The sequence below is a fragment of the Tamandua tetradactyla genome, chromosome 16 (genome assembly GCF_023851605.1).
Source record: "Tamandua tetradactyla isolate mTamTet1 chromosome 16, mTamTet1.pri, whole genome shotgun sequence".
Taxonomy (NCBI): Eukaryota; Metazoa; Chordata; class Mammalia; order Pilosa; family Myrmecophagidae; genus Tamandua; species Tamandua tetradactyla.
In genome coordinates, this window is record NC_135342.1 from 56,679,083 (window position 1) to 56,707,008 (window position 27,926).

A 27,926-nucleotide genomic window follows, 5' to 3' on the forward strand; every position below is an offset into this window, starting at 1 on the left:
TCACAGAAGACCTAAATAGATGGAAGGGCATACCGTGTTCATGGATTGGAAGACTAAATATAGTTAAGATGTCAATCCTACCTAAATTGATTTACAGATTCAATGCAATACCAATCAAAATCCCAACAACTTATTTTTCAGAAATAGAAAAACCAATAAGCAAATTTATCTGGAAGGGCAGGGTGCCCCGAATTGCTAAAAACATCTTGAGGAAAAAAAAACGAAGCTGGAGGTCTCGCGCTGCCTGACTTTAAGGCATATTATGAAGCCACAGTGGTCAAAACAGCATGGTATTGGCATAAAGATAGATATATCGACCAATGGAATCGAATAGAGTGCTCAGATATAGACCCTCTCATCTATGGACATTTGATCTTTGATAAGGCAGTCAAGCCAACTCACCTGGGACAGAGCAGTCTCTTCAATAAATGGTGCCTAGAGAACTGGATATCCATATGCAAAAGAATGAAAGAAGACCCATCTCTCACACCCTATACAAAAGTTAACTCAAAATGGATCAAAGATCTAAACATTAGGTCTAAGACCATAAAACAGTTAGAGGAAAATGTTGGGAGATATCTTATGGATCTTACAACTGGAGGTGGTTTTATGGACCTTAAACCTAAAGCAAGAGCACTGAAGAAGGAAATAAATAAATGGGAACTCCTCAAAATTAAACACTTTTGTGCATCAAAGAACTTCATCAAGAAAGTAGAAAGACAGCCTTCACAATGGGAGACAATATTTGGAAATGATATATCAGATAAAGGTCTAGTATCCAGAATTTATAAAGAGATTGTTCATCTCAACAACAAAAAGACAGCCAACCCAATTACAAAATGGGAAAAAGACTTGAACAGACACCTCTCAGAAGAGGAAATACGGATGGCCAAGAGGCACATGAAGAGATGCTCAATGTCCCTGGCCATTAGAGAAATGCAAATCAAAACCACAATGAGATATCATCTCACACCCACCAGAATGGCCATTATCAACAAAACAGAAAATGACAAGTGCTGGAGAGGATGCGGAGAAAGAGGCACACTTATCCACTGTTGGTGGGAATGTCAAAGGGTGCAACCACTGTGGAAGGCAGTTTGGCGGTTCCTCAAAAAGCTGAATATAGAATTGCCATACGACCCAGCAATACCATTGCTAGGTATCTACTCAAAGGACTTAAGGGCAAAGACACAAACGGACATTTGCACACCAATGTTTATAGCAGCGTTATTTACAATTGCAAAGAGATGGAAACAGCCAAAATCTCCATCAACAGAAGAGTGGCTAAACAAACTGTGGTATATACATACGATGGAATATTATGCAGCTTTAAGACAAGATAAACTTATGAACCATGTAATAACATGGATGGACCTAGAGAATATTATGCTGAGTGAATCCAGCCAAAAACTAAAGGACAAATACTGTATGGTCCCACTGATGTGAACGGACATTCGAGAATAAACTTGAAATATGTCATTGGTAACAGAGTTCAGCAGGAGTTAGAAACAGGGTAAGACAATGGGTAATTGAAGCTGAAGGGATACAGACTGTGCAACAGGACTAGATACAAAAACTCAAAAATGGACAGCACAATAATACCTAATTGTAAAGTAATCATGTTAAAACACTGAATGAAGCTGCATCTGAGCTATAGGTTTTTGTTTTGTTTTGTTTTGTTTTGTTTTGATTTTACTATTATTACTTTAATTTTTTTCTCTATATTAACATTCTATATCTTTTTCGGTTATGTTGCTAGTTCTTCTAAACCAATGCAAATGTACTAAGAAATGATGATCATGCATCTATGTGATGATGTTAAGAATTAATGATTGCATGTGTAGAATGGTATGATCTCTAAATGTTGGGTTAATTTCTTTTTTTCCGTTAATTAAAAAAAAAAAAAAAAAAGAGAAGGGATAATTGGAGATGAAGGGATACAGACTGTACAACGGGACTGGATATAAAAACTCAGAAATGGACAGCACAATACTACCCAATTGTAATGCAATTATGTTAAAACACTGAATGAAGCTGCATGTGAGGTATAGGTTTTTTGTTTTTGTTTTTTTTTGTTCTTTTTTCTTTCTATTATCGTTTTAATTCTTATTCTGTTGTCTTTTTATTTCTTTTTCTAAATCGATGCAAATGTACTAAGAAATGATGAATATGCAACTATGTGATGTTATTAAGAATTACTGATTGTACATGTAGATTGGAATGATTTCTAATTGTTTTGTTAATTCTTTTTTTAATTAATAAAAAAAAAATTAAAAAAAAAAAAAAAAAAAAAAAAGAATTGTTTCTGGAAAAAAACTCCATTTCCTTTCACAGATCAGACAAAATTAGTCTTACAAGAATTAGTGGTTTAAGGATTAACACATGTGGTTCTTTAATTGGTAACCTCAGAAAAATAAACTCCAAAAGAATCTGAAATATATTTAGGAACCACATAACAAAGAGAATCAGACAACTAACTAGAGTACTTTCTTCTCAGTCTCTTCTGTAGATACTAATGGATAACTGGGAGATAACAATGGGTATAAGAGAGAATAATAGGGAATTTGACATTGAGCAGATACTAAGCATTAGGAGTAAAGACATGAGCAAAAGTTACAAAACCTCTGCCCTTGGGTAGCAAACTTTAAGTAGTGGTTTAGGGGATGAAAAAAAAGATGCAAAGATGTAAGTTCAGGTGGTGATAAACGCTATGAAAAAAAATGAGCCAGGACAAAGTTAATAGTTTTTGTACTATCTTAAAAAGAATGGTTCAGAAAAAATCTCTTTTCCAAGATAACTGATTAGAGATCTGAAGGATGTGAACAAACAGATCCTGTAGCTATGTGGAAAAGTTTTATAACATATTTTATTTGACTATTGATATGGCTCTAAGTTGCAGTGAAGCAGAAACTCAGACATACTTGAAATAGGATCCTTGATCTCTAATCAATCAGTTCTCTAATGTTAGAAGACAATTAACATCTTTGCACTGTATCAGTTATTTATCGGTGTGAAGCAAGTTATCCATAAACTTAAGGGCTTAAAACAGCAGCAATACATTTAATCTAACAAATCTACATGTTGGCAATTGAAGCTGGGCTCAGCTGGGCAGTTCTTCTGGTGTCAGCACGGCTCTCCGGGTTATTTGTGGGTTGAAAAGATGGCTCTGTTTATCTTCATTCATCCCTCTCAGATCTTTAGGACCCCTGCTAGGGAAGCTAAACTCTTATCCCTTAGCAGCTAATGCAGACTTATTAAATGGCAGAGATAAGGGTCCCCAGAGAGACTAGAAGCAGGTCAGGCCACTTGAGACTCAGAAAAATCACAAAGTCAGTTGCACTGAATTTTGTTGACAGAACAAGCCACAAGGTGATCGAAGAGTTAAGGAATAGGGAAATGCACACTTTATTTTGATGGAATGAGCTGTCAAGTCATAAGAAAAGCATGTAGATATGAGGAAGAAATTGATTGAGGCCATATTTCCAAACAACCTACCATAACTTTGTTTTATTTGTTGCCTTATTTATTGTTTGTTTGTTTGTTAAAATGGGGTTAACAATACTGCCTTTTTGAGTTCTGACTGAAATTACCGATGAAAATATTTAGCTCATGCAATTATCTCAAAAACAAAGCAAAATTAAGTAGTTCATTTGTTTACTCTCTGATATTGTCTCAGAAATTCACTTTGGTTTCTTTAAGTAAGAGCTGGTTATGCAATTATTGCCATAATTAAAAGTTCAAAGGGTCAAGGAAATAATGGCATATTTACAAAAGTCCTTTAAATTTGTTTATCTGAAAAGAAATCAGAGGTAATACTATCAACATTTACTATGTTGAAGCAAAATAAATACCCTGCAGACTCCTGATATCTGGTTCTCAAGACCCAAGAAATAAACGCTAATATATAAACTTAGTATAATCAACAGATATTTCTTGAGTGTCTCTTATATGCTAGGCATCATGAAGGAACTGGAGATAAAACTGCAAACAAACAAACTTAGCCTAATTTTTATGGAGTTTGGATACTGGTCTTTGATTTAAGCAACACTTGGTTTATTAAGCCTTTTCATGAATAGCATATCACCTGATCATCAGAGAAAACCACATAATGTAAGTACACATATTCCCATTTAAAAGGTGAGGAATTTGCGGTTCTGAAAGGTGGCCTAACACACTTCATACTGTTTTGCTACTTTAAATTGCTTCTTAAAATCTGGCAAAGCTGTTGACTAGACAATAAATATAGCACTTATGTTGATAGGACTACTCTTTACAGAGCCTGAATTTGGTCCAAAAGGGAAAACAAAAATTGTCCAAAGGTAGGTTTGAGCAAATAATCCATTAAGTCTTCTAGTTCCTGGAGTGAACCAGAACTTCAGTCCTCATCTCTTTACCTCAGTCTCCAGAAGGCTGTGATGAGTCCTGTGAAGAAACCAAACACTTCGTTTAATTTTTTATCCCACCCAACCTTAAAGGAAAGAATACGGATGTTGAGTCATAGGAAGGACTTCATTTTGCAATCTTGTTTAGATATTTGTGACAATAGGCAAATTGCTCTGAGATTCTGTTTTCTAGCTAGAAAAACAAAGAAAGTGACTCACATGCAAAGCATTTATTATAGCAGTCTGTGTCAGAGCTCACCCAAAGCTCTATCCATTGGAAGAATTTCTTGTCATCACTGATTTTTCTGCATCCTGCCCCTCACCCGTGGGGCTACAGTGCAGCATCAGTCCATTTTCAGCTCACATGAACATAACCAGCCAACCTGTTTGTGACAGAAGCTCACTTTATTTCTTCCTCCTTCAGCAGGTACTAGTAGAAACCATATAAGGCCAGAGATGTGAACTTAAGTAAAGATGAGTGTAACAGTGGCAGGTTTCATGAGGGTCTAGACCACCTCTTTGTACAGTTCATTTCTACACCCCGGAACTGTCTCAGACAATCGCACAGGTGCCACTTTCATCTTATACCTAGCTCACTATTACTTCCAGTGACCTAGTTAGGTAATTTCTGCTTCCTGTCCTCACAACTCTAGATTCTGTGGTTCTAGATATTCTGTTTATTACAGAAAGACACAAAGTCCCACCAAAGCCACTTGGTCACTTGGGATTCCTCATGTTAGCAAACAAAAATGCAAGGAAAGTAGTTACTGAGTTAACAGTAGTAAGTAGTCCTGATCATCACCAGAAGGTAGAGCTACTGCTACATGACAGATGGGACAGATCACTCAAGTGATCCATGGGGGTATTTCTCGGTATGCCCACCCTCAGTTTTGATTGTAAATTGGGAAATACAGCAACCACAGATAGATTAAAGCTTTGTAAACAAAGGCTCAGACTCACAGGGATGAGGGTCTGAGTATCCCCCACCCTGCTGGTCATCTAAACCCACAGCAGTAGGGAGGGGACTATGAAGTGAGTAACAGAGGATGGAAATGATGAGCATTAATGATGTCCTCAGGAACAACTGCAGCAGAGAGTGTACTCCTTTACTCTGGAGTGGTGACTATCCATCATCCTGAAGAAGCTTTTAGGAATGAAACAAACTTAGTATGGGAAGTAAGTGGATCTGAGCAAAACAATGGTCTGTTGTACATGCTGTTGGAGCCCTCTCTAGATTCATTTTAAGGGTCTAGTGCATCCTATATCACTGTGAGTACTGGTTACCATTGGCTCCTGACAGTACTCTTTTCAGGAGAGCTGTCCTTTAATGATGGACACCTCCTGGCCCAACAATTATGCCTCATCCTCAGACGCTCCCTGCATCCAATTACTGAGATGGGTACATATGGTGAGACACCCCTGTGGCACCTTTCATGCTTAAGAGCTCCATATGGTATCAAGGGAACAATCTCAGGGTGAGAGATCAGCAAACGTACATCTTTGCTTATTAGCTTTTTCTGCTGTCCTACCCTGCTTCCTGCACCTCTTTAAAGTTTCTCCTGAGAACATTCCATATATAAATCACTTGTACATGAATCTCTGTCTCAGGCTCTGCTTCTCAGGACCCTGGCCTAATACAGATCAATTGTGAACTTAAAACAGTATATGTGAAAACATCTTTCAACAAGTAGCACTTTTATACAGTTTTGCTAAAGGAAACTTTTTGCAGATCTTCAGTCGCACTTTGTGAGTTTTAGGAATGAGACAAATTAAACAAAGTACTACTTTACCCGTACTAAGAGAATCTGAAGAAATATGTGAATAAAATAATGCAAGCTTGGGGCTAAAATGCTCCCCTCTGAACCAGTTTAAAAATTATCTAGAATTATACCTCTTCAGAGGGTTTAAACTTGTAGAACAGGCTGTTGCAAATCTTTCTACTTTTGTGTGTAAATATGTGAATTGGACAGATGACTTTATGGAAGAGGCAGTAAATACACTCAAATTTGGACATACAGTTAATCATATTTAGCTGAACTGCTGTTACTTAGCTGAATATACAGCTGAATTGAATCCTCAAGTCATTAGGACCTTTGTATAATGACTCAAAACAAATTCTTTCTCTACATATCATTTTGTAGGCTTAAGGGTAGTAAAAAATGCCTGTAGTTATAAGAGCATCTAATATGTATCATGATGTTCTTTGTCTATTTTCTTTTAGGGATTTCTGACAATCCCCCTGAATTTTCAAGAAAGGAAAGGAAGTAACTTTTCTTGATGCTAAGAGGAATTGCAAGTCAGACCTCTCTGAGTACAAAGTCCATGCCCCTTTCATTACACCAATATGTCTTCTAAGGAATTGGGGAAAACATACCCTTTCTTAGAATCTGGAACTCATTCTGTGGGATGTTTCTCTCCTGTCTAGCTTTTGGTAGAAGAGGTAAGATTAGTATTATTCAGCCTTACTGATTTGAATACTATTCTCTTACTTTGGAAATTTTTTTTCCCTGAGTCTCCTTTTGAATAATAATAATATCCATGACACAATAGAGATAGCATCACCTGTGTAGCCATTGTTATGTTCCCGAACTCAGCAAAGTATGTTGAATTCATTCTCTCAGGCAATCCTCACCACAGTGCTACAAGCCACTTGCTGTATTAGTTTACAGATGATGAACCTACGTCTTGATAAGGTTAGGCTAATGGCTGAGGTAAACTGAATTAGTTAATGTGTCGATGGAATTAAACTGTCACTAGTCTCGAGAGAGGATTTGGACTGTTCTGCTCTATTACTCTCCAAATGGTGTAAAGTGCCACACCCCAAATTTCAGCAGTTATTCCCCTTTTCATATTTTGTTCAAACTTCACTTGATTTCTTTTCCTCCTTTATTTCTCTTGCTCAAACAAAAAATTCAGTTATTTCCACCCTAGTGTGCTATGTTTTCATTTCACATAGCAATTCCTCTGCCCTGGCTGAATAGTGCTTTCTATAAATGAGGGAGGAGAGCAGCGGAGCAAATTCTGCATCTCTCTTTGCTCTGTTTTCGGTTAGTGTCCTCTCGGCAGCACTGTGAAAACAAGAGCTCAAGACCACAGCCTCACTATCCTGGGAAACCTGACAGCTTTCATACCTCCCCAATTATTTTTGCAAAACGGCTATATGTTTGGCTTCGACTTTTCCCCATGTAGCCATTTAATTCCTCCCCAAGTGGCAAGGCCTTCAGTGTGCACTGAGAGTCGAAGACCTGGTCCCCAGGAAGCGCTGCGTGTTTGCACAATTCTCCACTGAAAGCCTCAGCGATTCATTATCAACTTGGCCTCTGGGAGCTCTGCCTTCTCCTGGACTCCCTGCAGATCCAGTTCTAAGCCACTGGACAAAACTGCGTCAAGCTGTCTCTCCCAGGGGTAAGAAGCTTTTCTTTATAAATGTAGTTTGCTTTTTTTTTTTTTTTAAAGCAATAGGCTGGAGGTGTTTGAGAACACAGGCATACACCATCCATGCTAGTGAATTTTTGCAGTGTTGTTGGCAATTAATTGGAGCAGAGTAGGGTTACTTAAAGTAAAAATATTGCTCTCTTTAAACTGCCACTTTTTCATAAAATTATAGCATTAATAACCTAATTTTATTAACCTAATTTTACTCGTCAGCAATAGTAACATACCAGTTACTCTGCGAAATATTTAAATGTTTTATCTATATATTCAGAATGCTAGAAGCTAGGGCATGTTTTTATCCATATTTTACAGATGAAACTTGGAGAGGCTGATATATTTTCCAAGGTTACACAGCTAAGTGTTGGAACAAGTGCTCTGTGGAAAAAGTGGACTAAACTCAGTGTTTTGGGGGTTCCCACATTTTATTAGTCCAAGTCAGCTTTCGTGTATAACATGCTGTCTTGATGTCGCCATCTTGGTGTGACTGCCTAGCAAGGATAACCCCCTACCTTTCATGATTGTCACGCATTTGCATACTGTTCAAGCACGATGGACTCCACTTTAGGATTTTTATTTTATTACACGTCTTTTCAGTGATACCCTGCATTATGCTAAGTATAGTCTGTATGAGCTAAATTAAATAGAACAATCCTGTCAAGAACGATCTTTAACAGTGTCGTACAGGAAATGCCTATGGTTTCAGATTTATGCTTGATGAAGGATCCCCATTCCACAATGTCCTTAGGAGGTAATTCCTTAAATGCGAGAGAAACAGAGGACCCCTCCTCCTTCGAAGTGTTAGAATGAAGATGGAGCCAGTCAGAAATGGCTCTGGTAAGAAAGCACAGAGACAGCAGTGGGAAAAAAACAGAAGTGTTTCCTGTCAAGTAAGAATGCGGTATGTTATTAAGTATTTTGGAGAAGGAGAGCCTTTCAGAAATAGGATTTACATGTCTAATATTTCTAACAATTGCTGCATTTGAAGTGAGCTTTGGGGAAGATCATAACCCAATCTTGTTTCCTGCATATAATAAAAATAATTATGAAACAAAAAAGAGACAACTCATTTCAGAAGATCTTGTATTACAAAAGTATTAGTGATAGAGTGAATAATTAATGAAATTGTCCTAATACAAAAGTTTTTTTCACTTACTCATAAATGTTAGCTGATGTTTACCAATTATTTTGCATGAAAGAGTGAGAAATTTATATCAGAAACTTAACGCATATTACTTCTGCTTATCCCTACATATTTTTCTAAGTTAATTTTAGAATAAATGTTTATAGATCTCATTTTATAGTGTAAGTTTGTTAGTCTTAACCAATCAAATTTTAGGAATTGTTATAAATCAATCAATGACCAGGCAGGCTGGTCCTTTCTAGATAATGTAATCAAGATTGTAATAACAAGATTGGGCAAAATGATTTGCAAAATCATTCATCCTTCTGTAATATGCATCCCTGATATCTACTATTCCTATCTGCTTATACTATGAATTATACAAACCAATGCCCCTTGTTTTCATTTATCAGCATACAATAAAAATCTTTACTTGGAATATAATTATACTCTATTTCAGAATACACCCCCCCCCCCCCACTTTACTGAAAACCCTACATCATGGTTATAAATATTAGAGATAAACCTCCCAGAATCCAAGGCATAACCAATTAGGGACACAGCTGTATGAGAACTGGATCAAGCTGAGTTGCCCACTTTGAATCCGGAGGTTTATCTGTAAAGCTTTCCTTACAACCCAACTGTCATGGTCAGCTTCATGTGTCAACTTGGCCAAGTGGTGGTCCCTGTTTGTCTGGTTGGGCAAGTGCTGGCCTGTCTGTTGCAATGAGGACATTTCATAGAATTAAATCATGATTATGTCAGCTGCATCCACAGCTGATTCTATTTGTAATCGGCCAAGGGAAGTGTCTTCTGCAATGAGTGATGCTCAATCTAATCACTGGAAGCCTTTTAAGGAGGATTCAGAAGAGACAAACTCTCTTCCTGCTTCAGCCGGTGAGCCTCTCCTGTGGAGTTTGTCCAAACCCTCCATCAGAGTCGTCAGCTTCACAGCCTGCCCTACAGATTTTGGACTCTCTGTTTCCACAGTCACGTGAGACACTTTTATAAATTTTATATTTGTGAATGTTCCTGTTGATTCTGTTTCTCTAGAGAACCCTAACTAATACAACAACCTACTTCAACTTTTGAAAATGCTCAAAACTTAAAATTCTTTTTCAGTATATTCTTAATACTCACCACCATGTGGTGCTTTAAAAATCCTGAATCTTCATTAATATTTTCCCTTATATTCTACTCTGCAAAAGGACATTTTCTAAACACTGCTGGAGCATCTACCAAAAGTGTTAAAAATGTTTCAGTACCTTTTAGTCAGTGTCCTTTATTAATCAAGGAAATGATTTCTTGATTCAGACAGTTTTTTCTATGGTCATTTTCTTATTAAGAAGTTTTCAGCGTAATTGTTATGATATTTTTAAAAGCATTTGTCCATTAGGCAGAAATGGATTGTGGGAAATAGATATTTATCCAATGGAAGAGTTTTCTATCAGCCTCTTAACCAGATATATGCCCAAAATCTTATAAAAGGTTCATATCAAGCTTTAAGCTGCCTTTCATATTTCTTGAGAAATACTGCCTAAGTTGACACCTATGAGAACGTATGTTCTACATTTCCTCTTTTGCTGTGCACACAGTGTTACATATTTTAATCATATGACCTCTTCTTAACCTTTTATATTTTGCTTAAAATTATTAGAACTGAAGCTTATTAAATGACGAGACTCTTTGGATCAGTAAGAAGAAACTGTTGCAGGACTGTTAAATGTGTAGATACGCCTTTTGACAATATTTCCCACATGAAGAGCCATGGTGCTAGTTATTTCTGCAATTTAGAAAGTTAGTTAGTAGAAAACTACGGTTTTGTTCTAATTAAACAAACAAGTGACACCTTAATACAGAAACAAATGTCTGTGTTATTCTCTAGTCTCTCATGCAATTTTCCCCAATTTTTTTTTAAACAAACCTGTTGTCAGGTTTAAATTAGCTTTCTTGGTTGAAATCAGCAGTCTTAATTTGCAATTGAAATCCATCCAATTAAACAATAGATTGCCTGGAATTAATGGTAATTGAACAATCCAAATTAAATGGGAGAAATTGTGGACAAGTGAAGAGGAAAATAAACATGACACAGTTTAAGCTCAGAAAGCCACACACATTTCCAGGACCGTGGAGCCATGATTGCTGGGAGGTCATTTGGCTTCATATACATCTATAAAATCCCCGTGGGATCTCACACTGACCTGAAAATGAGTACCTTGGCAGACATTGAGGCAACTAAAATTGAAGTAGCGACTAAGTCTCTATCTTTTCAATGGATTTACTTTCTCTTGGTTAACAGGACATAGCAAAATATCCCTATGCTGCCATCAACCACACAAATGTGACAAGTAAGGCATATTCCACTGCATATATTGTAATATAACTCCATCAAAGGGTCTAAGTTTCCTTTCTCAGCAAGGACGTAATATCTGAGACTATGGAAAATGAGTGCTGGGGCAAAGTGTATATTGATTTGTTGCCAGAGGGAGACAGAGTTGCAGAAATGCAATATTGCATTTGCATAGGTATTCCTAGATCTTTGCAGAGGTAACACACAAAAAACTTGGCTTTTCATAAAAGAGTCTCTCAATGGCTAATATTAGATATTTCAAGCAAAGAAATGCAGTTTATATCTGAAGAGACAGCATTGAGAATGAGCAATGTCAAAATAGGTTTGCCTTCTATTTTGCTCTTAACTCTTCAAACTGAGCTGGCCTACTTAGATTTCAATCCAGTTGGTCCATTATTGCAATTGTTAAAAGCTAATTCCTGCTCCATGTAAAAGTGCAGGGACTCCCCAACTACTTTTGTTCTTCCCCATCCTGACTCACTGTCTCATTTGGTTCTGATACCCTTGTTATCCCCGAATCCAAGCTCTTGGCACAGTAGACATGGTCTATCTTATGACCAACTACCTTGACAACATCCCAGTAACAGTTTCTGCTGCTTAGACCTCCATCTTCTTTCAGATTGTTAGCTTTTCTTATTGATTCAGCTGTAATACTGCCACCTTCACCCCACAACCTTTGCCTTTGGTGAAGATTTCCCACTCTAAATGACATATGGAACCTCATGACCAGGACAGCCTCTATCCTTAATTGCAAGGTAGAAGATTTGAATGCTATTATGTTCTGACACTGTTCTACTAGCAATGCTATCATCTCTTTATCTGTGATTGTATTTTTCTTTCCAAAGTCCTTTTGTTTTCAATATGTTGAAAATTCCCAAGTAAATATTATCACATATGGGTTTCCCCCAAATTCAAATAATTAATTTGTTTCTTGAAAACTTTACATTCAAAACTGAATTCAAGGGGATACAAGGGTAGTTCAGTGGTAGAATTTTCATCTGTCATGCGGGAGGCCCGGGTTCAATTCTCAGCCCATACACTTCCAAAACAAGCTAACAAACAAATTAAAAACCAAAACAAACAAAAATTCAACAAATGGTGCTGCATTAAGGGGATACTCACATGGAAAAATAATGAAATGTGACCCCCGCAATACAACATACAAAAAAAAAAAAAAAAGAATTCAATCGTCATCTACTCCAAACAGTTTGCTTCTCCTCAAATCCATTTCAATGAATAGAGTCAACAGCCTCTTAAGTATCCAAAGCACAGATATAGCTAGTATGTCCTTTTCTTCATCCTATATCCAGTGAAATTCCAACTTACATAGAGTTCAGCTCCTAAGTATTTCTTGAATCCATCAAATTCTCTCAAAATTCTTGGTCATTTCACCTATTTATGCATCCAAAATTCCTTTCCTGGATTACTTCAACAGACTTCTCATTGTTATTCTTCTCTCCTTTCATTTTCTGCCTCATCCATTTTATCTATGCTATCCAGGATTGTCGTTCTTAAATGTCTCTCCCCTGAGTAAAATTCTTGATTTTACTTCCTTTTCTTCCATTACTCTTCTTGATATAAAGTCCAAATTTCTTGGGATTTTTTTCATACTTCTTCAGCATAAGCTACTCCTTGTTTATTTCCCATAGCCATAATTTCACTGTTGTTTTACCCACTCTCCTGTCCTGCCTTGCACACACCCATGGACATGCATCCTATAATTCAAACTAAACCCCTAGTTTACTGGTGTATTCTTTTTATTTCACATTTTCTTTTCTCTGGTTGCATCACCCTAGTAGCAATCCATGTGACTGTCATCATAAACTTCAAAACAAATTGGTAGCTGAAAAACATAAATTATTTTCCTGCAGTTCTGAAATCCAGAAATACAACATCTGTTTCACTGGACAAAAATCAAGGTGCTGACAGGACCAAACTCCCCTCTGAGGCTTTAGGGAAGCATCTGTTCCTTGCTTCTTCCATATTCTTGTGACTCCTGACATTTGTATGCTTGTTCCCATGTCACTCCAATCTCTGCCTCTATACTCATATTGCCTTCTCCTGGTCTATATTTATAAGATAACTCCCTCTTACACTACATTTTATACGCTCTCTAGCTTCCACTCATATAAAACCACTTGTTTTGTCTTTAGGTCCCACTCAAATAATCCAAGACAATCTCCTTTTCTCATAATTTTAACCTAATATCACATCTGCATAAAGTTTGCCACATTAGGGAACATTCACAGATTCCAAGGCTTAGGACCTGATATCTTTGGGTGGCTATTATTCAGATTACTTTACTCTATACCCTTTCTGGCTTTGTCTCTTTCTCCAGTGCTTTTCAACTGTTGCAACCCTCCACCCCTATCCCAGAAAATACAGCAATATCTGGAGACATTTTTGATTGTCAAACCCATGGGGGGATGCTACTGGCATCTACAAGGTAGAGGTACCGGGGTACTGCTAAATATGCTACCACGTACAGGGCAGCACCCACTCAGCCCTTACCCCCATATACATAATAAATTATCTGGTCCAGATCAGAATAGTGTCAATGTTTTGAAGCCCTATAACCGATTCAAATCCTATTTCATTCTTAGTTTATTCATCATTTCCTCTTGTGATTTTTTTTCTTTTTCTCATCAAGATGAACTTAAGTGCCTAAGTCAGTACTTCAACAGCATATTGTGAGTCTTCATATTATTTATGAAATTATATTTCAATTTCCTTTTTAAGTGACCATTTCTCTAATGAGACAGTTATCTCTACAAGGCTGTATAAGTGCATATACTTTTGCCATTGTATTACCAGAATCCTTACACAGAGTTGTTCAATATATATTTTAAGTGAACAAGTGATGAATTAAGGACAATATACTGAATTCACAGGTACAGAGATTTGAATTATGGATTTCACTTGTCCCACATTTATTTGGACACTTTAGATTTCAAGAGTTGACCACATTTACAAGTGTGATGATTGACATTGTGTTTTTGAAATTATCCATATTTCTGGATAATTCAATCTTCAAATAGCTATTCCTATTGATCTTAAACACTTAATCCCATTTATCCTGATTTATGTATATATGGCTCATGCACCATTGTATCAAGTGGGTGAGTCTAATTCTAGAGCTTCACTTACCAGCTAGAATAATTTGGAGTGATGTTCTTAAATTCAATCCATTGTTATGAGTATGAACCATTGTAATCAGAACCTTTAGATGAGGTTACTTCACTTAAGGCATGGTCAATTAGAATCTTATACAAGTAGAATGAAATTTAGATGGATACAAAGCCATGGAAAGCAAGAAGCTGAACATCATTAGAACCCAGAAGAGAAAGGTAAGAGGACAAGGGAGACCTCTATGTGCATTGTTATGTGGCAGAGGATTCAAGCACCAAAGATCACTAGCAGTCAGTACCAGAATGCCTGTCCTCAGGAAGAAAGCATCACCTTGATGATGCCTTGATTCAGACTTCCTCAAAAACATGAACCAATAAATTCATGTTGCTTAGGCCAACCATTGCAGGGTATTTGTTTTAACAATGAAGAAACTAAAATACCAGCAATATTTGATACTGGGAAAGTCAACATTTCTGAAACTCAATTTATCCCCCAGTAAAATGGAAGAATTGGTCTGGATGATTTTCAGGTCTGTAATATTTCTAACACTCCCTAACAATACATTTCAATATTGCTATTTAAGAGGGAAATTGATTTGTTATGTTATAGGGTATTACATGCTCTTTGTCTGAGGCACATTATCCATAAAATTATTTAGGAAGCAATTTTTAAGGGCTCTTAGAGCTATTTTTAATGCATATAGGCATTGTACCAGTTAGAGCCTAACCAAGAAGCAGATAATTATACACACAAGCTAGATGATCATGGGGAGTTTCGTAAAGAGGTTATTTCTGAACTGCAGATAGGTCGGCTTGCGGTGAAGAAAAGGGAAGAGCCTCTGGGTTATGGATAGGGGCTACTATCTGAAGAGGATATGGTAGGAATGATTAGCAAAAGGTGGAGAGAAAACTGCATGGAAAGAAATATCTAGAAGAAGCTGTGGCCTCAAAATGGACCAGCCAACCCATGGTTAACCAGCAAGAAAGAAAGAACCAGGAAGATAAATACCTTGATCGCTCTCTCTTTCTCCTGATCTCTAGGCATCCCATTCGTATAATGCTAACATAACTAAAAGTGTAGGGCAATAGGGCCCACTGATACAACCCACAATGTTCACCATCCCAGTCACACAGCAAGCAGGGAGGCAAATGGAAGATACCCAGCACAGATTTGACGGGAATCATTGTCATGCAATTTAACATTATGAAGGAATTTGGAAAGAAAAAAAGTCATAAAAATACTAATTATTTCTCATATTTTGCATCATTTTGATTAACTACAAAATTATGTAAAGGTTACTCTATCCAGACAGATGGCATGGCTTTAATTGACAATTTCTTATTTTCTTGGCTACAGCAAGTTCTGACATCAAAAACTCCTGGTTAACCCTATAACACAGAGTCTCATTTATGAGAAAAAGCGGTCTCTTTAATCTCAGTCAGATATAATTGGGTGAATCATTTGCTGGATTCATATACCTGGGTTATGTTTGATGAAGTCTTCCCATTTGTAAATTTTCGGGCTAAAGAATATATGATATTTCTGACATGAAAACATTACAGTTCTCATTATTTGAGTGAGAAAAAATATACATATGTACCTTTTTTCATTTATTTCAAAAATTTCAGTAGAAGTTCTCAGTTGTTTTTACCAATATACTTGCAATCCTAAAATCATAGCCTCTGTTCAGGGTATACTTGAAAGATTTACCTAAGAAGCATACCACCTAATGATTGACATCCAGAAATCCTAATAACTTTTTTTTGTTGCCATGAATTAGAAAAGACCCTAGAAGCCAATTTGGATTCACTTCATTTTGTGGCAAATCTGTATTTGTTTCAGTTGGGGTTTTCTGTGAGGATACTGATAGTAGTATTTCTTCTGAAACACTAAGGGATTAAATGCTAAACAAAGCTGTTTGTGCATTGCTCTGGAGGCACTGGGAACTACTTCCATGTGACTAGAAGGGTTTATGACTCGCATATTTGTTAATGAGTGAAGGTTAGTGATATTCCCATGATCTGTGTGATGTACTCTCTCATGGGACGGTTTGCAATTTGGTCTGCAGAAAAAGGACTGGGCCCTTTCCACATTTTTTGGATGGTCAGTACTAATTGTTATTTTTACTTAAATTTTTTTTCAAAGGTGCACCTTGGAAATTAAACTATGTTTCTTCTTCTTTCCAGGGACATGCCATACAGTAAAGTTATACTAAACATTTCACTAAACCAAAGCCAGACAGATAACCATGAAAGCTGTTTGCTACCTCCTAAAACCATGTTGAGCTAGAGCAGTGAACATCATCTTGGTACAAGAGACGTGACCTGAAAAAGGAACTCGTGGAGTCATGCTTTTTATTAACCCCCAACAAAAAACCTAACACATTGGTTTATACAGAAAGGATTTTAAGGAAATCTGCACAAACACACTTAACATGCTGCAAGTAAAGGATATCCTTTAGTCTACATTTCGCACAAGCTCACATTCACGCGTGCCCACTAAATTAAGAACACTAATATAGAAAGCATTTTTGCCTTCGTAGAGATAACATCTAAAAAGCACACAACATATAACAATTTGATCTTTAAGTGGCTAATCATGGAAATTCCAACATTAGATCCACTATGTTAGCCTGAATATTAATCTATAACAATATTTTTTTAAAAAAATGCTTAAAAGAGGCTTCTAGAAACACAGTGGGACTACATCGGAACCAGCAGAAGACAGCGATAAAAAAGGATTGGAAAACACAAGCTGAGTTTCACATGTAGATTTTAGATAAAGTACATCTCTTTCAGTTAATCACCATGGTCCACACCAGCTATAAAAATAGGATCTCCAGAAATCTCAAAGCAGGGGCAGTGATACCTTAGACAAAACACTACCAAATAAAAAAAACTCACCCAGCTGGACCATGCAGGCTGAAGGACTGAAATAGTGACCCAAGTGAAAGTATGGCAATTCACAGAAGATTCATGCAAAGCCTGCTCTGGTCCTGGGGGCAGAGGGGTTTCCTGATGGTGGGTTACTTCACACTGTTGACAAACCTTTTTATGCTAGAGGAAGGGGCTCCCAGAAGTACCTAAGAGGTGTCTCCTCTTGGAGGAGTGCCAGAGTTTCTAAATACAAGAAGGCGATTCAGCTGAAACACGTCCTAGGAGGGTCAGGAAATATTGTTTTTAACCCATCAAATCTTTAGTGAAGAGCCGCAGGACGGTCTTTGCAAGATGTATTCTCCAGGGGCCGTCAGCCCAAGCCTCACTCATCCCACAGCGCTGGTTACGTCCAGACCCAGCCTAACCCTGGTAGGAGCAAGATTGTTCTGGAAAGCTGGCGTGGAGGGTGATTTGCGCAATGAAGTCCAGTCCCTGGCCTTCTTTTTCTTCTCTGTAGCCCAGAAAGATTTCTTTAAAAGCCAGACAATCTGTAAATGTGAGCAGCATGTCAAATACGTCACCAGCCACTTCATCTTTCTGGTGCTGTAATGTTGTGAATCCAGGAATCCCCTCCAGCAGCTGTTCTTCAACATACTTATCTACCCAAAGACACAGTCTTTAAAAATGGTTGTGTAGGCGAGTTTATTCCCTTCCACGTCTTCAAACTCCTCGTAACACTTGTCCGTGAAATTTCTCTGTAATACCTGGAGCTCGGTATCCGTGACGGTGTTCCCTAAATATCCAACCCCAGCATCAAATTCGGCATCAGAGGCTAAGAGATGGGCAGCGCGGGACTCTCCTCCTCTAAGGCGCCCACTGCCGCATCCACCCGCGCGGACGACCTGGCCCTCGGTCTCCTTCCCGGCCCGCAGCACCGGCCCAGCCTCTGCTCCGCTGTGCTGAGCTCTGAAGGCATCCAGGGCGCCTGCGGGGAGGAGGCTTCGCCAGGGACACCGCCTGCCCACGCAGCCGAGTCTGCGCCTGCACGCGTGGGCCGGGCCTCCACGCTCCGCCAGGACGCTCTGCGCCCGCCTGGGTGGGGTCCTGGCCTTCATTTTTTCCCCAGGTTTTCATATCTGAAAACAACTTTCTTAGCTACTCCCTTGCTGGATTTCCAAAATACTGCTGTCAGGCCCAATGTTTGCATAGATGTGCTTCTCCAAATGGTTTCCTACTTACCATATGGCTTGAAATTTGATATAATTAGCTTCTGAGACTAATTTCCCCCATGTTAATTCCACTGCTATTCTCATAAAAATCTGTTTATTTTCCTCATGAGAATCTGAATTTGCACTCTCACTTACCTTAAGATAATCAACAGAAGTAAGCTAAATGATTTTCTTTGAAGAACACGGACAAGAAAAGCTTAGAAACGTATCTTCCATCCATCCATCTCTATCTATATGTGTACCTGTATCTCTGCATACACACACACACGTGCACACATGCTTTTATAGTGAACTTTCCATGATTTTGAGAAGGTTATGTGTTTTAACCGGAGCTAAGGACATTCAGAATATATAAACATTGCAAAATGTATTTAAGAAAAATTTTAGGAGAACATATTAAGAATATTTTTTTGCTTCTGCTTCTAACCAAGTAGGAATAACAGGGACTAAAGTTACCCTACCATGTGAAATAAATACACAAACAAAAATATTGATAAACATGTGAAAGAATTTTTAAAACACTGGGCAGTAGGCAGTGAAATCCAATGATCCCTGAGAGAGGGGGTAGTGGTGGGGATTAAAACCGAACACGATGATAACCAGGTCATATGGTAATTCTATTTTCAATTTTCTGAGGATTGCCAAACTAATTTCTCCAGTGTTCAACTTTCTGAGGATTGCCAAACTAATTGTTACAGTGTCTGCATGATTTTACAATGCCTCTCACAAGGTAAAAGCGTTTCCAGTTCTACTTACCAACACTTACTATTTTCTGATTCATTTATTTATTTATTTTATTTATTTATTTTGGCATAGGCAGGCTCTGGAAATCGAACCTGGGTCTCTGGCACGGCAGGCAAGAATTCTGCCACTGAGTCACCATTGAGCCACCCAGTTTTATTTTTAATAGCCATCTTAGTAGGCATGAAGTAGTTTTGATTTGCATTTTCCTGATGACCAATGATGTTGAATGTCTTTTCACATGCTGATTGGCTATTTATATATCTTCTTTGGAGAAATATCTATTCAAATCCTTTGCCATTTTTAAGTGGATCATTTGTCTTTTTTTTTGTTACAACCAAAAATTGAAAACAGAGATGCAAAGTTATTTGTGGATCGATGTTGCTAATAGCCTTATTCAAAATAGCCAAAAGGTGAAAGCAACCCAACTGTCCATCAACACATGAATGGTTAAACAAAATGTAGTATAAACACATTACAAAATATTATTCAACTGTAAGAAGGAAAAAAGTTGTAATACATGTTACAGTATGGGTGAACCTTGAAGATGTCATATTGAATAAAGCAAGCTAGATACAGTTAAATATTGTACGATATTTCTTATTTGGAATACCCAGAACAAGCAAATTTCATAAAGATAGAAAGTAGATTATAAATTACCAGGAGCTGGTGTGGAGGGGAAGAGTGTTTTATTACTTAATGATGCAGAGTTCCTGTTTGACAAAGTTGGGGTAATGGATGTTGGTGATGGTAGCACAATACTGTAAATGTAAATAGCACTACTGAATTGTACACTTTAAAGTGGTTACATGGAAACATTTTAGTTGTGCGTACATATATATATATATATATATATATATATATATATACATGTTACATATATATATATATATATATATATATAACTACAATAAAAAGTTTTAAAAATGAGCAAGCAAAAATAAACAAAGTTAAGTTGAGCCCCATAATTGTCCCAGCTATTGCTTTGAGAGAGGTTTCAAGACCCAGAGTAAGAAGGAACAACCAAGGAAGAGTGAAGGAGAATTCTAGTGTTGGGAAGATGGAGTTGATGGTTTGGAGAGACTAAGGCAGCTAGAGTTCACCAAACATAGTACTTTGGAGAAGGAAGTTGCATAAAGAGAGAGCTTCTGATACCTGTGGAAGACCCCACTTGAGTATTCAGCAGATGACTGTTCGGTGTACAAGTGTGAGTAATGAATCCAAGGTCAGGAGAAGAATAGCCTGAAAGGATCACGGAGAATATTACATGGAGGTTGCACACAATTGTTAGTTTTGCTTGTTCTCACCAACCACCCTGGAATACCTCAGGGCAATAGATTGTATATTTGGAAGTTTCTTGCCTCAGTAGTGGGGAAAAATTGCCCTAGATTAAATATAACTGTGGTCATGCCTAACTGATCCTAAAAATATGGCCAAAAATGATAAAATATAACTAATGTTTTGGAGCAAAGCACAAGAATAGTTATAGGAATACAAAAATATCTAGCATACAACAAGGTAAAGTTCACAATGTCTGGTATCACTCAACAAATTCCAGGAATGGAAAAAACAGAAAAATTATGACTCACAATGAACAGAAAAATCATCGATTGAAGCCAATCCAGAACTGACAGAGATGTAACAATTAGCAAAGAAGGACAATAATTCAGTTATTATAACCACATTCCATGTTGAAATACTAAAGGAAATATTGAATTGGGTGAATTCAGAAACATGGAAATACAAAAGTGAATGAAATTTAACTTCTTGAAATGAAAACTACAATGTCTGGGATTTTAAAAAGTACATCAGGTGGGAATAACAGTAGATTGGGTATTGTAGAAGAAAAGATGAATGGATTTTAAGACACAGAAAATATGCCCAAAATGGCATGCCAAGAGAAAAAGGATTCAAAGAAAAGAATAGAGCATCAGCGATAGGTAGAATGATTTCAAGTGGACTAATAGAAGTGTAATCAAAGTTTCAGAAGTCAAAGAGAGATGGGAAAGAGAGAAAAAAATATTTGAATAACTAATGGCTTGAAACTCTGTATGTGAAAATGGTTAATATCAGAAATGCAATGTTATATATATGTTATCATATATATAACAAAATTTATAAAAAATAGCTAATAGCTAAAATATTTCCACACTGTCGAAAATTTTAAATCCAAGAATAATAACAAACCTTAAATACAACAAAACATGGTAAAAATTACACTAAGGCACAATGTAATATGATTGTTCAAGATCAGTGGTAATGATAGAAAAAATTTGAAGCATCTAAATAAAAAAGGCTTATTAGTTACAGAGAATCAATGAAATAATGGCAGCAGATTTCTCTATGGAAAAAAATGCAGGTGTTAAGAATTATGAGAACAACATTGAAATATTGAAGTAAACAAATTGTCTAACTAGGATGCCATACCCACAGAAATATCTTTGAAAAACAATGGTAAAATAAAGAAATTTTTGATATGTAAAACTTGATGTGCAAAAATGATTCATAACCCACAGATTTACATTGCAAGAATATTAAAAGAATATTCTTCAGGTAGAAGGACAGTGATACCATATGGAAATATTCATCTATACAGAAGAATAAAGAGTATAATAAAGACATTAGTAAATGTGTAAGTTTTTTTATTATTTAATTCTATTTAAAAGATAATTGCTTAAAAAATATAACAAAATTATTAATAATAATAAAATATAGAAAATAATAATAATGTATTTGTAGAAGTGAAGTACTTAAAAACGATACCACAAAGTCCAGGAGAGGAGTAATAGAAGGAAACTACTGTAAAGTTCTTGTAGCAGAAATGGCAATCAAGTTCAATCACTTGAACGTGGTTGTGATAAGTTAAGGTATATAATAAAACGAAAGCAATCACAAAAATAATAAAACAATGAGATATAATAAGACAACAAAAGAAATAAACGGGACTTATAAAATATTCTAAATTAATCCAAATAAGGTATAAGAGAAGGAAAGAGAAGATAATCAACAAATAGAAAGAGCAAGTTGATGGCTTTGAACAAAATTGTATTGACAATTACATTAAAAGTAAATTGTGTAAACACCGCAATTAGAAGGAAGAGATTGTCAGTTTGAATAGAAGAAGCAAGACCAAACTACATGCTACCTAAAACAGACCCATTATATATAAACACACAAATATGTCAAAAAAAAAGAATGAAAATATATTTTTTTCTAATGCTAATCAAAAGAAAACTTGTGGTTTTATTAATATCAGACAGTGCATATTTCAGAACAAAAATATTACCAGGATAAATAAGGTCAATTAATAATGATAACATTTAAATTAATATCTAATAATAATAATAATCTACCTAAGTGCTTATGCACCTAATAACAGAGCTTCAAAAACATGAAACAAAATCTGACAGAAGTACCAGAAGGAACCGACAATTCTGCAATTGAAATCAGAGATTTAAACATTCTTCTTTCTGATTAACAGAAAAAAATAGAAAGGAAATCAGAAATCCTTCTAGAACATTTGAATATTATCAAATAAATTTACAACCTTGATATTTACAGAACACCCCACCTATAAAGTATAGAATACATATTACAAGTGCACAGAGACTACTTATCAAAATAAATCTGTGGGATGCCAATAGAGCACTTAGATGAGTTTAGAGCACTAACCATAATTACTAGACAAGAATAAAGGTTTTAAACCAATGACTTGACCCTCCACCTTAAAAAATTAGAAAAAAACATTAAACCCAACATAAACAGAGAAAATAAATTACAAACACGTGAGCAAAATTAATAAAATAGAAAACAGAAAAGTAGCGTGAGAATCAATAAAACCAAATGTTGGTAAATTGAGAAGATCAATAAAATTTATAAATCTCTCCCCAGTTGCAAGATAGAATTTCGACACACAAAAATCAATTGCATTTCCTTATAAGAAAGAACGATCTGAAGTTGAAATTAAAATACCACTTACAAAATACTGAAACATATGAAATACCTAAAGAAAAATACGATGAAAACATGTAAGACCTGTACAATGAAAACCAAAAAAGAAAAGAAAAAGTAGCTGAAAGACATTTAAGAAATATTAAATAACTTGAGAGGTATACTGTGTTCACAGCTGAGAAGATTCAATATCATTAGGATGTTCAATGTTCTTAAATTGTCTATAAAGTATATTCAGTGCAATTACAATTAAAAGCCAATCATTAATTCAGTTTTTCAGGGAGAGGGGTGTAGAAATTAATAAGTCAATCTAAAATTCATATGAAAATGCAAAGAACATAGAACAGTGAAAATAAATCTGAAAAAGAAGTTGATGGAGCAGCCTTAACAGACTTCAAGAATTATTATAAAGCAACAGCAATCAAGACAGCATAATATGGGCATTATTAACAGACAGCAAACATGCCAATGGAAAGAAATAGAGTCCTGAAATAGATTCGCATTTATATGGCCATTTGATTTTTGTCAAAGGTGCGAAGACAATTCAGTGATGAAAAGGTAATTTTGTTTTTTTTAACAAATTGTGCTGAAATAATCAGGTATCAAGATGAAAAAAAAGTCAATTTCTATTCATAACTCACATCATTTATAAAAATTAACTCAAAATGCATAATGTAGATACATATGTAAAACCAGACTATAAAACTCCTAGAGGAAAGTATTAGATCAAATGTTTGTGAACTTTGGTGATATGAGATTTCTTAGTACAAGATGAAAAAGTTATAACCTGTGAAAGAGAACTTGATAAGTTGGAATTCAAAATTTAAAATCTATACTCTTCATAGACATTGTCAATTGAATAAAAAGACAAACTATAGAATTGAAAACATATTTTCTAAAATAAACATTTACATATTAATAAAAGATATATCCAAAATATTTAGGGAACTCTCAAGACAATGATAATGAAGCAAATAACCTACTTAAAAGTGGGTAAAATTCTTATCACAGAAGAGGGATGATGAAAAATAAACTCATGAAATGATACTTAACATCATAGTCATTAATAAAATGGAAATTAAAACCACAATGTGATACTACTACATGCCTATTATGCTAACTAAAATAAAAACAACTACCCATACCAAGTGTTGGGCAGGGTGTAGATGCCCTGGAAATCTCATGCATTACTGGTAGGAATGTAAAATAGTGCAACTATCTTGGGCATTCTCAAAAGTAAGGCATTCCCCAGAAGTTAACATTCTCCTACCACATGATCCAGTCATTGCATTCATCGATGTTTGCCTCAAAGAAGTAAAATCCATTCTTTATACAAAGACTTGTAAATGAATGTTTGTGGCAGTTTTATTTGTAATAGCTCAGAACTAGAAACAATTCAAATACACAATAAGTGAATGGATATATGATTGTAGTATATCCATATAATGGTCATTATTTTTTTAAAAAATGGATGATTGATGTGCACAACAGCATAGATTAATCTCAAAATAATTATGTTGAGTGAAAGATACAGACTAAAACTAAAGAATGCATACAATATGATTGACGGCAAAGAGACTATAAATGAGTATGAGGAAACTTTGGAGGTGGTATACGTGTTCATTGTTTTCATTGTGGCGTTGATTTAGTGAGCATATACATATGTCAAAGCTTTTCAAATTGTCCCCTTTAAATATGTATAGTTTTAATGTACATTATTTGTACCTCAGTAAAGGTGTTAAAAATAGCGCCTGTGTGTTCATCTGTGGCTCTCTAACTGCATCAAGACAAAATCAAATGAGGCAACAGGAATGATGTATATTGCTTAAGAGTTTGACTTGACTCTTGAATCCTTAAATCCACATTTAACTACTTTTGTGTAATCCTGATTAAGTCACTCATCTATCTGAACCATTAAGACATTTCAGTTATACTGTGCTCTAGAATGCAGGACAGGTGAAGAAAATAATGCTAAGGAACCCATTATTTTATCCATTTTTTTAGCATATGTCTTTATTAACTATTAGATATGATTATGTCAAATATTAAATGGGAGTAAGTTTGGTTGTCATTTTTGCTATCACAAATGCTACCATATAAAAATAAAATAATCTTTTTTATATAAAAGTGCAATAATCTTTTAGAAGTCCTTTAAATTACTTAGTAAGGCTCACATTCCCTAAGCATTACAAGGTAATGGGGATTGTTGAGTAAAGCTGAAAACCAAGAAAATTCCTACCACCAATGCCAAGCAACTTCTTTAACCTGGTCCTCACTCTAATTTCAGGTTATTGCTGTATTACTCGATTCTACCACATGGTTAGTAGATATATTGCATAGAATTTGGGGTGGGAATCTTACATGGGATTTTCTTAAAAGTACAAGAAAACCATCTCCCTCAGCCAAGTCAGCTACATGCATGCATTACCATTTTATATTTGTAACCTATTAATTATTTTCTGATAGACCCAGCTGGCTGCCTTGACTCTGTCTCTTTTTCTTCTTAGCGGTGTGTGTATGTGTGTGGGATAACTGTAATCTGAAGAGGGGCTAAGTGAAATACATGGGGGAGTGAGACTTATGAAAAGTATTTCATTTGTGGTAATGAAAGGATGCCTTTCCTAGAGTTTATGGCAAAGCACTTTGAAATATTAAGTGCATTGTTAGAGGGCACATAAACAAAATTAAAACGCAGAAATAAAACAGATTATACCAGTGGGCTAAATGGAATGAGAAGAGAAAAAAAAAAGTATCTTAAAATTTGGAGTGTGCTGTGCTATATATATCACATGTTACTAAGATAATTAGAATTGCATATTACACTGGAGGTATCTGTTTTCTATAAAACTGTCTGTAATAGATCATTCCAAAACATTATGAACCATATATTTCCCTTCCAAATCTGCCTATCTATTAAGCCCACAAGTAATGAAATTGAAAATCTACACATGAGGAAAACTTTTAATTATACAAAGTAATACAAACACTAAACCCGAGACTGGATTTAAAAGAAAATCCATTTAGATATAATGTGTGCTATCTTTTCAAAAGTGAACTCTGAGGCTGTATATTTTCCTGGGAGAGTTTCTCTCTCAGGGGTTTGGTGTTAAACGCATTTCACTTTTTCTCTCTGAACCTGACTTTCTTTTGTTGAAAAGAATCCCCATAAACATGTATGTAGGTTATTTATAATGCTGGCAGGTCTCTACCTTTTGTTCTGGTCATGAAGTAGAAGTGTTCGGAATGTAAATCATTTATTATTTTCCTGTTTATTACTGATGCAATATCTACCTTATTTGAAAGAAGGTTGATGGTTATTTGTCGTAAATTTTGTCTACTGACTAGAAAATACAAACATACATTGGAGGAATTAAACAGGACTCTCAACAAATTGAAAAAGAAGATATTCAATATGAATTCTCTATATAAAAGAATCTTTGTGTATTTATAAATAACAATATAACACAAATTATACATATTCATTAAAAGACAAACATTTATAAATAGACATATTCTTCTCAAAAGTATCTGCTTCTCAGAAACTGTTCTGTGTACCTATCTTATTGCATTTAATACCCAGAAACTTTGTTCTTCACTAAGCACCTATATATGTATAGGACCTATCTATACATAGCATCTGTATCAGACCTGTATATCTGTATATGGCACCTATATATCTATACAGATATACACATATAATAAGATATATTATATAGTTATAACATATATAAGTTAAAACATATATTAATAAAGACATGCATATATATACATATATATATATATATATATATATATATATATATATATATACACACACACACACACACATATATATACCCATTATATGGGTAAAAGGAAGTAGCTACAACCATCAAACAAAAAGCAATTTTAACAAATACCCAAAATGTACAATTTATGACACAAATGTTTGAAGGCGGATGGGTGGATGGGAATGATGACAACTGAGAGGCAGAGATCCTGAGATCTTAGATAGATACAGATTTCCCTAGAAGTAAATTCTAGAATCTTCAAATATCCACTTAATAATGTTTTGTTAAAATATATGAAATCTAGAGGTGCCGGTAGACCATGGAAGAAGAAATGTTCTTTGAATTAGAAATTGGTCCCATACTACAGAATAAAGGAAGAGAGGTGTCAAAAAAAAAAAAATAGTTGGAGGGCTCCCAAATACGCAAAACTACACTTTAATATTTAGCAATCTCTTCATAGGGAGTCTCCTTAGCTGAAGATAGAGCAAAAGAGGGAAGATGAGCTCATGCTACACACTTGATAGTGTGACTTAGGGTACTTCCACGTGAGCCGTAATTACTTGTTAGCTTCAAAGGAATCTGCACCGTAAAACTGAGGGCTGATATGCCCCCAGGCAAATGACATAGCCAATATGGTGAAAACATTGGAGACAACAATGGTTAAATAAATTATGATGCATTAACTGAATGGAATATAACCAATGTAATATTTATGAATTGTATAAACTAACATGGAATTATTATAGTCTTAAATAAAAGCCAAGAAATAAAATTTTATATTCCAAATGCTCACACTATATAAACATGCCTGAAATATTGGAAGAGAACACATCAACATGTTAACATTCTTGGAATGATTTTTTTTTCCTTCTTTAACTCTTTTGTATTTTTTTTTTTTTTTTTTTACAAATTTTCTATCATGGTCACTTATTTTTGCCGTGAG